Here is a 16,727-nt window from a genome sequence, read left to right on the forward strand (position 1 = left end):
AGATCTAGAATATGTTGACTTTCATTTATTAAATAAGTTAAATTTGTCTTATTATATTCAATTTTAAATGTATGATAAAATTTTGTTTTATATTTATTATTAAAGTTATTCTTGTTTGAAATGTTGAGTTCATCATTTGTTTGTATGTGAATATTTTACAAACATGCAACATTTTCATCATGTTTGCTAAATAAAAATCAAGATATTCAAAATGTTAAAATTTCTTATTTTGCTTCAGTTTGTTCTCAATTTATGGTCAGTTCAGTGCTGTACAAGTGTATCTTAATTAAAAAAAAATATTGATGTGTGAGAATTTAATCAATTTATGTTTAACAGAAAACATTTTCCTAAATCTTCATAGTCAGACAGGTTGACAGCAATAATTATTGTAGTCAGCTCACACATATTCCTTAGATCTTATAAAACATGCATAAGAGTCCACAGTTGTTACAGTATTTATAGCCCAAATTTAAGTAAATCTTGTTTTTGACCTTGACATTTGATCTTGAATGTTATTCAGTGTCTGAGGAATAAAAATAATTGACCAAGTTCACAATATTTATTCAGGGTAATTCCTTTTTTCAGTGAATATAAATATAATTATATATATTGGACCAAATACATAATATCTACAATTTATATTTACAATGTATTACAATTATCATCATGATTATGAGACAAATTCATTAAAAGTGTCCATGTAAAGTATATATTATTTCAATGCCAAGCTCAAAGATACATGAACATGTGGTTTGTTTAAATTGAAGTTTATCAATGTCTTATTACAATTGTATAATGTTTTACATGCATATTATTTGGTCTGCTTGTCAGTCGCTCAAATTAAATTTCAAATGTCAAAGTAGTTGTCAGAGAGATGGTCATAAAGTAACCGAACAGTTTCACAAATGTCATCAATGCACAGAAAACAAATACATCAAACACTGATCTCCTTAATAAAGAACACCTTCATTTCATACTCTAGGGGGCTCTTGGACACTGGTTTGAAAATCTTTCATTATTTATTCCAGCAGCAGATGAGATGAAGTGCAATTTGTACAGCTGCAAATTTGCAGGATTGTCCTGAAGAAAAAAAAACACACACCATTATATGCATGTAGATTGTAAATTTTGTCATATACATTAAAACTGTATTTGATTGTGATTATCTTTCTCATTTCATGTACAATTGTCTTAATTTCACCTTTTTCTCTCAGAGTAATGCATTGATTTTAAAGAAATCAAGCAAAATCAAATCTTATACTGCAACTTCATAGTCAAAACTCATATCTTAATTAAACAATCACAATTTACATAATTTACTTGTAGATTATAATTCATTTCATCTCGTCGACTTGCTAACTAGTATGAGTACATGTTTGGATGTTTTTTTTTTCTCTCTATTTTCTGCTTGTATTAATCTATTTAATATGTTGTTTGTTAATTTCTTTTCATTTTTTGCTCAAAATTTGAATATTAAAAAAATGAAAATACATATAACGTGACCATGATGACCAGAACAATTATATATTAATCTCAGGTTTACTGTCAACATTTTAAAAAGAAGAAAATCACTTATTCATAAAATCTGCAGACACTTCATCTCAACTTAGATAATGATTTTTACATATTTTTAATTAATGATACATGCATAAACACACACACACACACACAAAATAATCATACCTACTTCTAAATGTAAGATCCTTTATATTGTGATGACTGATGAGGGCAGGCAAAATTGGGTACCACTCTCTAGAATGAAGAAGAATAATAAATGATTAAATTATGAAACATGTTTTATGTTTAACTCACAATAGGTCATACATACAATGTACATGCAAGTGCTGAGTGAGCTTATTATACACAGTCAGGTCCAGTACAATCAGTACATTTAGCTACATAGCTAAAATTACCTACCGTAGCTTTATTTACCTACCTCAGGTAGCTTTATTTAGATATTTCAAGGCAACTTTTCACAATTTTGCTTTTTATTTTAAAAAAAACAAAAAGTCGCAAGAAAATGTCTACTAATATTTATTCTAGGTATCATTTAAAAAGCAATCTAAAGCAGAGACAGTTATAATACTGTTCGTTTGATCACTTTTAATATAAAATATATATATAAAATATATATTAATAGAAAATATGTATTCCTATTGTTTGAGTAACTGTACACACCTTGTGCGCGATGAGGCGTGGATAAGTATGATTACTTCACATTGTGCTCATGTTAACCAAAACTGGTTTTCTTTGTTATTACACTCAAGAAGTAACTGTTAGGTCACAAATTAACTGTTGTATATAGCCCCAAAACTTTTAGAACTTTGAGTGCAATTGCGCAAAAAAAAAAGACACATCTCCAAGACTGATTTTTTCATGAATTATTTTCAGATGAGTTCAGAGTTTAAAATCATCACTGTATCAAAGTGCAATTTTCTGCACTTTCTGGGAAAAATTCTTATTTAAGAAATAAGTTTGATTTAGTAGCTAAATAAAGCTACTTCAGGTAGGTAAATAAAGCTGTGTAGGTAATTCAAGCTACGTAGCTAAATCTAGTGATTGTACATGTACCAGACCTGACAGTAGCATAAGAAATGATCATGATGATTCTGCATTTAATTATTTTAAATTGCAATCAGATAAGAAAAAATATTTTTAACCACAGTAGGGAAATGATTATATAGCAATAACAAACTGAAAAAGGTTTAATACATCTGATCATGTGACAAAGTATTTGTAAATATTTAACCCCCCTACACGTCCCCTTTCTACACAACCTCTTTTTTCCGCATCCGATTTCTGTGTATATTACAATAGAATAAAATTTTAATACTTCAAGTCATTAAAACATTGCTTAAAGGGAGAGATGTGTATAAACATGCACACATTTACAGTGTGTAGTATACTTACAAGGTCTTGCACCAAACAACTGCGATTATGATCTGTTATAGTCCTCCGCTCACGGTTCCATTGGAATTATCCAGAAAAACAGAGCACATTTAACAGAGAAACATGTTATTGAACTGTAACACAAGTAGGAATCGAGTTAATCATCCAAACATGCTGAAGAAATACGATCTTTTGATGTCCGATCTCTTCCTTGTTCACATGCGAAACTTCTTCCGGTGATCGTTCACGGTTAGATCGTACGCCATATTACTCGAAGGTAATAGAATAACTGTGTGTTAAGACAAAAAATGTTTATTTTCTTTTGTGATTTTATAAATATTTCTTTTGTAAACGTTCTATGTCCTTTTGCGTTTCTGTAATTTATTTTGAAATATGAATCAACCTTTACTCCAATCTGAAGGTTGTAGGATACAGGATAGGATAGGATAGGATTGGATTAACTACTACATATTTCTATCGTGAATCCTCAATCCTGAATCCTATCCAATCCCATCCCATGTCAACTTGTGGGATAGCAGCACTGTACCAATATCTGTGAAAATAAGCTATTTTCTACTACTTCCTGTTTGGCCGGAAGTGACGTCATTCGACGCATCTTGATGATCTCGCAAGCTGCTACTTGTCATGTTGAACAACTTTGCTTCTTTGAAGTATTACAAAATACAAAATCTAAATACTTTTTGAGATATCAGGAAAAATATTTTGGCCCCTTTAGATTCCTTATTCTAGGGGCCAGCCCTTTTTTCGAGATATCATTTAAAAGATCTTATAATTCTGCACAAATTTTGTTGTATATGTTTTAACAAAATATTTCCAAGTAAAAAGATATCGTACAGAAAGTGTTCGAAATTTTGAAACTTTCGATACGCATTTTTTCAGGCCAAAGACGTTACGCGTGATGTTGGTGACGTTTGACGTTACGTTATTATAGCGCTACGGAAAAATTGACGTAATGCTTCTACAATGTAAAAGTGTTACTAGCTTGACTGGTACCATATCGCTATGTCTTTGTACTTGAAATATGAGTAAAAAAACCATAGGCTACTTGTAATTAAACCAATTTAAAAAAGGGTGATTTCGATTTGTATCTGATAAAGTTTGTTAATTACTCAAAGCACTCTCAAACGCACTTACATGCATTACGTTGAAGCAAAACGAATAACGCGTCAAGAACGTCCACCGGACAAATAGGTTGAACCTCCTAAATGTTGAGTAAAATATTAATTAATGGAGTAAATTTATTAATCTGTCATTCAATATGATCGTTTATATTAGCACATTTTTAACATATAATTATTTTTATAATCGATGAAAAAAAAAATTAGAATTTAACCCCTCGAAAAACGGATTGATCTCATTTTTACACGTCATTTTAGACGCTGGACATTTCTGTTGAACTTGTAATCCATAAACTAACTACAAAGCATGCAGTTTAATATCAACATTGATGAAATATTTGAAATATACAAGAAAAGCACATTATTTTGATATAAATTGTTTCTAAACTTTTTGTAAATGAGTAAAATCAATCTCTATATTGACATGCACGTTTTTGATTAATAGCGTTACAGATTCTTATTATGTAAATAACTATCGCTTTCTTTTTCTTGCCACCACTGAATACAGAATCGCTAATGAAGTCACAAACTACATGGATTCCTCTTGTTTTGTGAGAAAAATGAAAAGTGTAGATTCTTTTTTGAACACTATACACAGGAAAAATGCGTGATCCCTGCTTAAAAAATATAACGCGTTACACGCTTAAGATTCCTTTTATTTGCGCTGTAAAATTCTATATTTTGCATAAAAGTTATCTTAATGTTATTTTCTGACTGGAATCGGGTAGTTCTGTTCAAAACCTATCCATTCATACCAATATCACCCATATTGCGAGTTGTTTTTTTTAATCACCGATGGGTTTAATAGGCCAGGTACTAAAATTGTAAAATGGCACCAACATTGTCATAGCGAGCGTCGGCGTGTGGCACTTCCGGTGAAAGTTAAGTACGTATTACAGATCTACATATATTGCTCTGTCTTCCCTAAAAGTTTCACGTTCCTGTGATGAGTGGTTTCTTAGAAAACCTGTGGACAAACTGACCCTCCAAAAATCACTAAATCGCAAAAATCTTCAGACCGGAAGTGACGTCATCAAAATAAAAAAATATGTATCAAGATTTTTTAATGTTCTATCAGACCTGAAAGTTTCATGAAAATCAAGCGAACCGTTTTCGAGAAATTGCGTGTACAAAATCGGTAAGAAAAAAAATTATAAGAAAAACAGTGAAAAAGAAACCGAAGAATAACAAGAAGGTCTTCCGCTGAAGACGGAAGACCTTAATAATAATAAGAAGAAACAGTAGAATCACTATAGGTCTTCCGTTGAAAACGGAAGACCTAATAATAGAAAACAGACGGAAAACAATAAGGTCTTCCGAAGGAAGTCGGAAGACCTTAATAATAAGAAGAAGAAACAATAGAATCACTATAAGGTCTTCCGTGGAGACGGAAGACCTTAATAATAATAAACAGAACAATTTCAATAGGTCTTTCCACAGAAAGGTGGAAAGACCTAATAAACAGAAGCATTTCAAGAGGTCTTTCCACAGAAAGGTGGAAAGACCTAATAATAAGAAGAAGAAGAAACAGAGTAAAAACAATATGTTCCCAAACTTCGTTTGGGGAACATAATAATAGGTTCAATAAGTGAAGAATATAGTTTTAAAAGAGTTTTTACAGATAAGTTATTTTGAAATGGTAAAGAGTGTTTCATTGCATAAAAAGCTTTTCTTGCACGGTCAGCTAGGTGTTCAGCTGCATACTTAAGTTTACCATTATAAGTAAAAATAATTCCCAGATATTTATATTCATGTTCAAGATGAACTATTGAATGATTATAATAAAAACAATGTTGAGCTGTGTCAGGTTTCTTATTTGAGAAAATCATTGCTTTAGTTTTATCAGGGTTAACAGTCAATTTTGATTTTATGCAATATTCTGAGAGACAGTCTATTGAGTTTTGGAGACCTTCTTTAGTAGTAGAGAGGAGAATTAAGTCATCTGCAAAGAATAAATGCCCGACATCAATATTCTGTAATTCAGGAGGGTTTGTGTTATAATTAACTAACTGCGAGTAGAAGTCATCAATAAATATATTAAAAAGTGTTGGGGAAAGATTATCTCCTTGTTTAACCCCGCGTGTAGCTATAAAATGTTCACTATAGCAAGATTCATCTTTACAGCAATATTTAGTGTTTGAGTACATATTATTTATAACATTGTAAAATTTCCCACCAATGCCCTTTTGGTATAGTTTGTGTAACATTAAAGTTCGATCAACTGTATCAAAGGCTTTGGTAAAATCCACAAAACATGCATAAATGTTTTGTTTCTTATATTTTATGCACTTATTTATAAAAGTTTTTAAAATAAATATGTTATCTGTGGTACGGTGGTTTCTTCTGAATCCAAATTGATAATTACTCAGAAGGTCATTTGTTTCCAAGTACGAATTTAGGCGGCATTGTAAAAGTCCATTAAAAAGTTTACCCATACAGCTTTTAACACTTAATCCTCTATAGTTTGATGGGTTACATGGGTCACCAGATTTATAAATAGAAGTTATTTGTACCAAATTCCAGGCTTCGGGTATTTCCCCAGAAAAAAGAATTTTATTAAAGAGTTTTGTTAATATATTTAGAAGTGTACTTGAACCACTTTTAATAAATTCATTGAGTATTAGGTCTTGTCCAGGTGATTTACCAGTTTTTAGATTTTTAATGCCAAGCTTGACTTCACTGTATGTGAAAGGGTAGTCAAGGGGAGTAAGTTTCTGTATTTCAGATTCAACTACATGTTCACAGGAGTTATTGCCCTTAGAGCACAATAAGTTTTGATAGTGATTCATAAATGCTTGAAGTCCTGGAGTGGAAGAATTTGAGTTTTGCTTAATTTTATTTTTATTCAGGACCTTCCAAAAATCTTTTGAATTGTTCTGATTTAGGTTGTCGATGTATCTGTGATAATGTTAAATATTTGAATATACTTCTAGTTATAACTATAGTGTCTTTAAAATAGGCAACATTTCAAAATAAAAATTGTCGGAAATGAGATTTAAAAATGTCGGAAATGCTATGCAAAATTCCGGAATTAAAATGCAGCGTTAAAATACGTAAAAGAATAGTAATTTTTTAGTAATTATCGTAGTGTCTAAACATGTCACGGCTATAATGGTTACATGGTATGAGATCAAGTCCAATTAATAATTTCACAGAGAAAGCGCACTATAGCAAGATAATTTCATTACAAAAACAACACATTAATTGACAAATGATTCTCGCGAAAGTGAAGCATTTCTAATCACTGTACGTACTACCTGTAAAGTCAGCAGTTTTTAATGTATTCAATGTATAATGAAGGGATTTTGAACAATTTTGAATCATTTTAAACTAATTAAAAATGCATTGCTAGAAAACGATGAAAGTGAAATGAACCAAATTTACATGACTGATAACGTGTGAGAAACTGAAACTTTGAAACTTTGAAACTTTTATTTTCACTAAAGCCCCCACATGGGGTATGTTAGTACAATAAGAGTTTAACAATTGAACAAATCAACATGTGAACAGTTAACATAATGAACCACAAAAAGAACTTTGATATGGACAGTACTGACGGTTGTATAAAAAAAAAAATCGTTTAATGTTTACATTGCAGGAAGTTCTGGCATGAAATAATTTAAGAACAGTTTTACAAAACTTAGCTAAACCTATAAGTTCATATATATCAGAAGTATTCATCAAATTATAAAAATATATTGTGTTTAGATTTGTGTAAATATTGCTAGGTATAAATTTCTGTCTTTCATTCTTAAAAAAAGGACACTTAAATAAATAATGAAACTCATCACCAAGTTCATTGTTATTGCAGAGGTTACAATGTCTCTCAGATCTATCAATACTATAAAATCTACCAGCTTCAATTGGCAAGTTATGACTGACACAACGAAATTTACATAAATATAATCTAAGATCATTTGGTAACATGTTTAGATAATTTTCAAAACCAAAATCACACTTGTACATTCTATAATTAAGGCATTTTGGAGAATTTAATACATTTACATTCCAGTCTTGGATAAAACTATTTCTTAATGTATTCTTAACCAACACACCAATTTTGCATGATTTATCAACATACTGAGCATTCCACATTAGATCCAAATTACAATCATGTAAAATATTCTTAATTTCCATGAGCCATTTTGAATGGTAAAAACCTTTTGAGCTAAATTGATAGAAAATTGAGTACAATGTGAAGGAAATTTTCTCATTTTTACCACACAAAATCCTTTTCCAGAAACCAGCCATTCTAGACTTTACTAATATACTAAGTGGTATTCTACCCAGCTCTCCATAAACAATACAATGAGGAGTAGTTTTTTTAACTTTCAAATTTTTTTTTTTTTTTTACAAAATTCCACATGAAAGGATTCTAAAATGCTGCAGTTTTCAAAACCCCATACTTCTACACCATACAACAAAATAGGTACAACCATGGTGTCAAAAAGTTGTCATTTTGCACTTTAAAAATATTTGAAGAGTTATCTGCCCTTGATGCAAAGAAGAAAATTTTAATTTCGTCAAAATATCTGTGGTAAATGATTATTTTTTTCATATTTTGATAAAGGGAGGGTGTATGCATATTTTCACCAAAAGGTTTTTATGAAATTCAAATTACTTTTTGCAATATCTTTATAACACATGCATGGCCGTAGGAACCGGGGGGGGGGGCACGGGGGGCCGTGCCCCCCCCCCAATAATTTTGCCGATATATAGATTACTATAGTAAACATAGATAATGTGTGCTTGTGCCCCCTCAAGAAAAACGTCTGATGACTTTTTTTTTTTGCTTGTCAGGAAATTTTTGGTAATGCCCCCTCAACGTCAACTGAAAAATGTATGGCTGTGCCCCCCAAACTGAAATTGCTTCCTACGGGCCTGACATGCATTGCCCATAGACTTCAATGTAAAATTCAAAGTGCAATTAATTTGACAATAATTAAAATTTTGTTAATTCCTTTGGTGGAGTATTTTTATTTCATAACATCTTCAAAATGATGCATAATTACAAATATGGGACCATTCATTTATTAGCAGGCGCGTAGCCAGAGTTGAAATGAAGTGTACGCAGAGAGCGACACGGGGTCTGCCCCAGTGAGTTCAGGGAGAAGCCCTGGCGGGGGCCAAGGGGGCGAAGCCCCTGGAAGCTCCCGGGTTTTACCAAGTATTTCAATCCTTTTCCGCTTACTTTACAAAATAAATGACTTGGAAATACCGTTTTTTAAGTTAATACTTCCTTGGATACGTACATATAATTGAGACTGAATATTTTACCGATACATGTACAGGTATATGTTGGTATCGTCTACTCTTTTAAACGTTCAACAACAAGTATAATAAATGTTATTTAAAATCGAAAATACTATATTTTACAGTACATGTACATCATACAGTAAATCATACAGTACAATATCAAACCATTCTACGATGTGATTGAAGTTTCATTTCTCAAAGATCTTTTTTAAAAAAATATCCATTTATTACAGAACATTTATATATTACAGGTATTACCAGATTTATAATTTAAATATTGTATAAAATTTGAATAGGAACAATATGGCACAAAATGATTGAAACACAGATATTTACTGGATGGTAAATTTCATTTTCTGCAAAACTTTCTCTTAATTTTTTTTTTTTTTTTTTGAAAATGATGTGTACGCATTTGCGTACTTGCGTATAGGCAGCTACGCGCCTGATTAGATACAAAATATGGTCGTTATACACTGAATACCTTAATGAGGAAAATTATCTTATCGACTGTATCTGAGGGAAGACGGTTTCCCAATTTTAGGATGAGAATTCCATTTCTTTACCACTCTTTTATTGAATTTATTTATTCGAATGTCGTTTCGTTATTCGATCGTCGGTCCATTCGACTGATAGTCGAATAGTCGACTATTCGTTGACATCCCTAGTACAAACCATACTGAGTAAAATTCTAAATGTGAAAGAATATACATGTATATAGTGTTTATTCCGTGATTTTTTTCCCCTTTTGCATGAGGCAATAAATTTTACATGATCGTAGGAACCGCGGGGGGGGGGGGGGGGCGGGCACGGGGGGGGGGGTGCCCCCCCAATAATTTTGCCGATATATAGTTTACTATAGAAAACATAGCTGTTATTTGCTTGTGCCCCCTCAAAAAAACGTCTGATGACCTTTTTTTTTGCTTGTCAAGGAATTTTTGGTAGTTGATAGTGCCCCCTCAACTGAAAATGTAGCTGTGCCCCCCCCCCCCCAACTGAAGTTGCTTCCTACGGGCCTGTTTTATGAAGGTACTCCAATATGTAATTTGTAAATCCTATTTCATGAATTATTTCATGATTATTTTTCAGGGAATAAAGTACTATATCTTATGTTTTCGTGCTTGTTTTATTATAACGGAATAAACCATATCTTCATGTTTTTTATCTATTGATTGTTTACGCGTTTATTTATACACCTGTAACGGAATAAACCATTTTTTCATGCCATTTCAATTATATTTTCTATTAGGCAAGGAAGCACTGCGTCTGCAGACATACTGATGTGGATTTACAATACACTTAATATCATTTGAACAGTGAATACCAGGCCCGTAGGAAGCAAATTTGGTTTGGGGGGCGGGGGCACAGCCATACATTTTCAGTTGAGGGGGCACTACCCAAAATTTCCTGACAAGCAAAAAAAAAATCAAAGTACTGTGAGTACTGATAGACGGTGGCATGAATGATTTTGTTTGATTGTTTGTTTGTTTTAATTAAAACGTCCCTCTCGGGAATTTTTCACTCATAATGAGACGCCACCATTGCCATTGGTGGGCTGCAAATTTTATATCTATACTCAGCACTCAGGGTCATTGTGCAGTGAGGGATCTTTTTTTCTGGCCAGCACTTACTGCGACACGGGACCTCAGTTTAACGGTCTCATCCGAAGGAACGGTCTCCACATCCCGCAGTGGGATTCGAACCCGCGACCTAAGGATCGACTCCTTACTCCTTGACTCTAGAGCAAACGCTCTAATTACTGGCCATTGACATGAATGAATGAAATATATGGAGATAACGAACAGTATTCAAGCTCAAAAGTCCATTATACAATACAAAATAGGAGCAGAGCAAACACGGACCTCCAAACATCAGAGGTGGGATCAGGTGCCATGGAGGAGTGAGCATCCCCTGCCGACCTGTCACACCCGCCGCGTGCTCCTTGTCATGATCGGGAAATAACGGAAAAATCCGTCGACAATTCAGTGTGTAAATAATGGTCTAACAATTACGTGTAGTATGAAAAACGTCAGTCAGCATTTGACTCAATGATAAATTGTATTTGCTGACAAGGTCATTGTATCGACCATAGAACTTACGAAATGATGACTTTAAACGAGACAGCTGATATTCTTGTTTCATCAACTTATTTGTCAATAATTTACCTCGTTTTAGAAATTGTACACACGTAGAGCATGCTCTTGCGTATCGAATCAACTGAGAGATATATACTCCGTATGCAGGTGATGAAGGTATATTGCTGCATAAGTAAGGGAAGTTGACGATTGAAAAGTTAAAGTCATCACGTTCATCATGAAGCTTGGTTGTTAGATTACCATTAACGTCTTTTTCAAGTAAAATATCCAAATATGAAACAGATGTGTCAGACTCTGTGGTATCTTTTATCTCAAGTTCACCAGGATATATCGTATCGACATAAGAATGAAAATAGCCATTGTTAATTGACAATACGTCGTCGATATATCTAAATGTTTTAAATGAAATAAAATGATATGAGAATCTGTAAAATGATATGGAAATTATGAAAGTTTGTTGCAATGTTTCACAATACATGTATTTGATGAGTTATTTTATATTTGCGTCAGTATGATGAGGACATGTATTAATTGAAGTTGTTAAACAATTTATTGCATGAAATTTTCTACATTTATTTAGTTTTATTATGAAATAATGTTTGAAGAAAAAAAAATGCGCTGAGATGCAAGAAACGAAAGCTTGATCATTTCAATCTTTTTTTTTCATTAATTAATCCTTAAAACAATTCATTTTACCCTATATGTTAAATTAAGGGAATCAAAGGTTCTATTATATTCATGTGGTGACCGAACATGTTTATTTTAAGATAGCTTTCTATACATGCATGTGTGGTTCCATTTAGGCGCTCTTCCAAGTTAGATGTGCGTTTTTTTTTTTTTTAGCAGAAATGTGTTTGAGATATTTGAGGAACAATTAATAAACCTATTGTGAGTTGCAGATATGAGCGAGTATCAGTAAATTCCGAATTCATTGTACCTTCTTCGCATAATTTGAAAATAATCTTATCAGAATGCATTTCAGTGATATCAAGTATCAAATGAAAAAGTTAAATTTTACAACAAAAAGTGTCATGAAATCGTGGTGTTTTGAAGTTAGAAATTGTGATTTTATAATTTAAAATCTTATACTCAGTGGTTAATTATCAAATTTTGCTAATCTGGAGTAAAATTGAACTCACAATATTTTTTTTAAACAAAAACTAACTTTTCTTAAAATATATGGTAAAAAGGGAAATGATGAATCACTTTTGGCGTTGTACTGTAGATTGTGCGACATAAATCATATGCTGAAAGATAATGAAATAGACTTTATCTTTGGGTCCCCATTTTTACCAAATTTCCACATGTAGGAGAAGACTGACCTAAATTAAGTCAACTGAATTCTCAAGAAAATCCTAATATTTCATGTACATGCTTTTGTGTAGCTTTTTTCTTACACTTTTTAAGGGGTAAATTTTATTCGAGGCACGATAGAATTTTCAAATACAAATGAAATATATGGGTAACTTTTATTCGTCACAGTCTTATAATTATAGCTTTGATAAATTAGCATCCTTTCAGTAGTTTTTGTGTCCGAGATAATTAGGCAATGACTTTTGTTTTTAGATAGAACCGAAATTAACTTTGCAAAAAGGCATCGTATCTGCCTTCAACAACTCTCTTTTATGTGAACTTTAAGAGGACGTGATTTTTTTTACATTCCGAAATGAAATATATGGAGATAACGAACAGTATTCAAGCTCAAAAGTCCATTAAACAATACAAAACAGGAGCAGAGTAAACACGGACCTCCAAACAAAATATATCTTTTTCTAATATAGTATCGTCAACAGATACTAGAAATTCCATTAATCAAAAGACACCGTAAAAATTCAATAAACTGTATAAATATTATTGTATAAAAAATCCACAAAACGTCTCAAATAAAACATGCAGTTCTGCAACAAGGAATACGCAGTCCTTGAATCATGTTAACTGAATTTTCGGAAATGGAGAAATTTGGGGATCGACGCTTTCCAAGCAGGAGTATCTCGTAATTAGGGAATACCAAATTGGGAGCATCTCGTAATAAGCGTTTGTCACACATCCAACAGCGAATTAAGAAACCGCCGAGAGTGTGTTGGTTTAACAATAGTTATTTTATTTCTTAAGATGGTAAGGTGTAATGTGAAACCATTATCCATAAATATTTTCCCCCAGATTTTTTTTTTACTCTTAATAAATTTTATTGAAATTTTACATTTACACAACGTAAAAAAGGATGTGTATACGAACTAACTTTTTGCATTTGTTTCATGTTCAGCAAACTTTATGTACGAATTGACTTTTGTGGTTAGCATACAAATTGACTCCTTATATACGAATCAGTTTTTGTACGAATTAACGTTAACGTTAATGAATATTCATAAGGCAAGAAATATTAAAACGGCAAATATCAGGAATTAAACTTTGCGCTCATCAACAAAATGTCATTGAAATAACTTGAGAACCATGTACATTTTATTTTCGAACATCGAAACGACCCCACTTTCATTATTTTGTCTCTGCAAAAATCGCCGCTAGGGTCCCCTTGATTTTACACTGTTGTTTATTCATAGCCCAGACCAGCAGCAATAGCCTGTGGCTATAAATAGCCACCGTCTAAAAAAAGAAAAAGTCATTACATGTTTTTATTGAGGGGACACAAGCATATAATATCTATGTTTACTATAGTAATCTATATATCGGCAAAATTAGCCAAAATAAAAAATGTCATTTTTGCACTGTAAATTTATATCCCATTTGGTATATTATATCCCAAAAGGGCTATTATATCCCATTTGGGTGATTGGTCCCAACCTTTTGAAAGGACAGTACATTTGGTCTAATCAATGTAAACTTGCTTACCAAACAGCCCTTGTTGATGTAGAAAGCTCTAACAGCCTAGTTGAATTTGATAAAAGTCTAAATGAGAAAGACATCTGTATTGATGATATTAACAGTAAATTAACTAAAATATTAAATTAAGTACATAATTATGATGAGCAAGAGTGCCTCTTCCAAAATTGTGAATTTCATGGCCCCTGGGTCAGGGGTTCCATGTGTGTGTGTGTGTGGGGGGGGGGGGTTACTTATTATATACTGAAAATAAATTAATGCTATGAAAATCTTTTCCTTAATTAAACAAACTAAATACATAGTTATGATGAGAAAGGATGCCTCTTCCAAAATTTTGAATTTCATGGCCCCTGGGTCAGGCCCGGTTCTTGTGCTTGGGTGGGGTTCTATTGATGAATTAGCAAAATGCATTAATGCTTTGAAAAACTTCTCTGCCCTTGAGTACTAAGCAAACAAACTAAATATAATATAAATGTAAATGTATTAAATATGATTATAAGTAAACGTGCCTTTTCTTTGCTTCTGGGTATCTAGGAGGCAGAGTACACAATTGTGATGTGAAGCAAATGAGAGTTACTCCCCATTGCTAAATATTGTAAATCAAGAAATCCTTGTATATGATTTAATTAACAGATTATTTGATTGAATGAGAATACAAGAAAGAATGTTATATACATGTATCTAGAAACAAAATAAAAATGAATGTTTGGTTTAATTGAGCGAAGTATGCTCAAAGTCAGATTCTTGCCTGGAAAGCAATATAAAAGATTGACATAAAGATTATTTATATATTTAGCAAAAGTTGCAATTGTACACAGTTTGTTTACACTGTGGTGATCAAAGTTAGTGTTACTGATAGAAGAGTCATGGTTGACAAGAGACTGGATGTTGATTATACTTTGTCAAAGTGAACAAAGAATCACAGAGAGCCAGGGTGACTTATTGTAATTAGTGACAAGTGGCAAATAGCCACGTTGTATACCCAGGTCTGTGTGTACTGTATTGTAGCACTAGGCAAGTGACAAAAACTTATCTGTATATACATTGTATTGAATACTTTACACAATAGGCAAGTGTCCTTTGTATTTGTATATTTTGCATTCATTATCATCCCTGTAAGACTTGGGAAAACCAAGTATGATCCAAAGGAGATCACTCAGGTCTAGCACGTTACAAGAGGCAAGGGTATTTTTACCAGATTTTTAGCTCACCTTGACAAAGTCGAGATGAGCTAATGCTATACCCCCTGCGTAGGCATCCCGGTAAAGTTTTAGGAGCAAGTCCATTCCCAAGTAACTATAAGCCCTACCTGGACCAAACTTGAATGGATGATGCATCTTGCACTTGCCTCAGATGCTGGATCTGACCTAGATTTCCAGATGAGTGACCAGGTTAAAGTTTTTGGAGCAGGTCCATTCCCAAGTAACTTTTAAGCCCTACCTGGACCAAACTTGCCTAGATGATGCATCTAGGGATGGACACTACCACACTTGCTTCAGATGCTGAAACTGACATAGATTTTTCCAATGAGTGACCAGGTCAAAGTTTTTGGAGCAGGTCCATTCCTAATGAACTATAAGCCCTACCTGGACTAAACTTGATGGATGATGCATATAGGGATGAACACTAACACACTTGCTTGGGATTCTGAATCTGACCTAGATTTTCCAATGAGTGACCCGGTTAAAGTTTTTAGACCAGGTCCATTCCTAAGTAACTATAAGCCCTACCAGGACTTAACTTGATGGATGATGCATATAGGGATGGACACTACCACACTTGCTTCAGGTGCTGAATCTGACCTAGATTTTCCAATGAGTGACCAGGTTAAAGTTTTTGGAGCAGGTCCATTACCAAGTAACTATAAGCCCAACCTGGACTAAACTTGATGGATGATGCATATAGGGATGTTCACTACCATACTTGCTTCAGATGCTGGATCTGACCTAGATTTTCCAGATAAGTGATTAGGTAAAGATTTTGGAACAAGTCCATTTGCAAGTAACTATAAGCCCTACCTGGACCAAACTTCAATGGATGATGCATCTAGGGTTGTACACTAACCAACCTGTTCGGATACTAGATCGTGCCTAGATTTTCCACATGAGTGAATTTTAGCCATATTTCAACTAAATTAGCATGGATGATGTATCTAGGAATGGACACTTCCAGACTTGCTTTGTATTCTGAATCTGACCTTCATTTTCTAGATGAGTGACCAGGGTAATTTTTTTGGAGTAGCTATATCATATCATGACCTGTTATGATTATGCTTGCATAGATGATGCATCTAAGGATGAAAACTTCCAGACTTGCTTTGGATGTTGGAACTGACCAAAATTTCTTGATTAGTAAACAGTTTACAAGTTTTTTGAGCAGGTCTTTTTCCAAGTAAATGTAAGTCCTACTTAAACCAAACTTGTTAGATATTGATCTTGGGATGTACACTAACTAGAAAAAAATATGATGTGAGGTTTGCCTTACTTATAGATAACATTCGTCGAGGTGAGCT

The 16,727-nt window shown here is 33.0% G+C and overlaps 1 long non-coding RNA gene across 1 annotated transcript; it reads right to left on the reverse strand.

Moving 5' to 3' along the window:
- Positions 1-701: 701 nt before the first annotated feature.
- LOC133179395 (uncharacterized) lies at positions 702-3,087 on the reverse strand. The gene is made up of 3 exons (XR_009720112.1): positions 2,911-3,087; positions 1,688-1,752; positions 702-1,080 (listed from the first exon to the last, which is right to left on the reverse strand). It is a non-coding gene; the product is annotated as an uncharacterized LOC133179395 (long non-coding RNA).
- Positions 3,088-16,727: the final 13,640 nt, after the last annotated feature.

The sequence above is a fragment of the Saccostrea echinata genome, unplaced genomic scaffold (assembly GCF_033153115.1).
Source record: "Saccostrea echinata isolate AGI-Se365-2 ecotype Australia unplaced genomic scaffold, CSIRO_AGI_Sech_v1 ptg000001l, whole genome shotgun sequence".
NCBI classification, from domain to species: domain Eukaryota; kingdom Metazoa; phylum Mollusca; class Bivalvia; order Ostreida; family Ostreidae; genus Saccostrea; species Saccostrea echinata.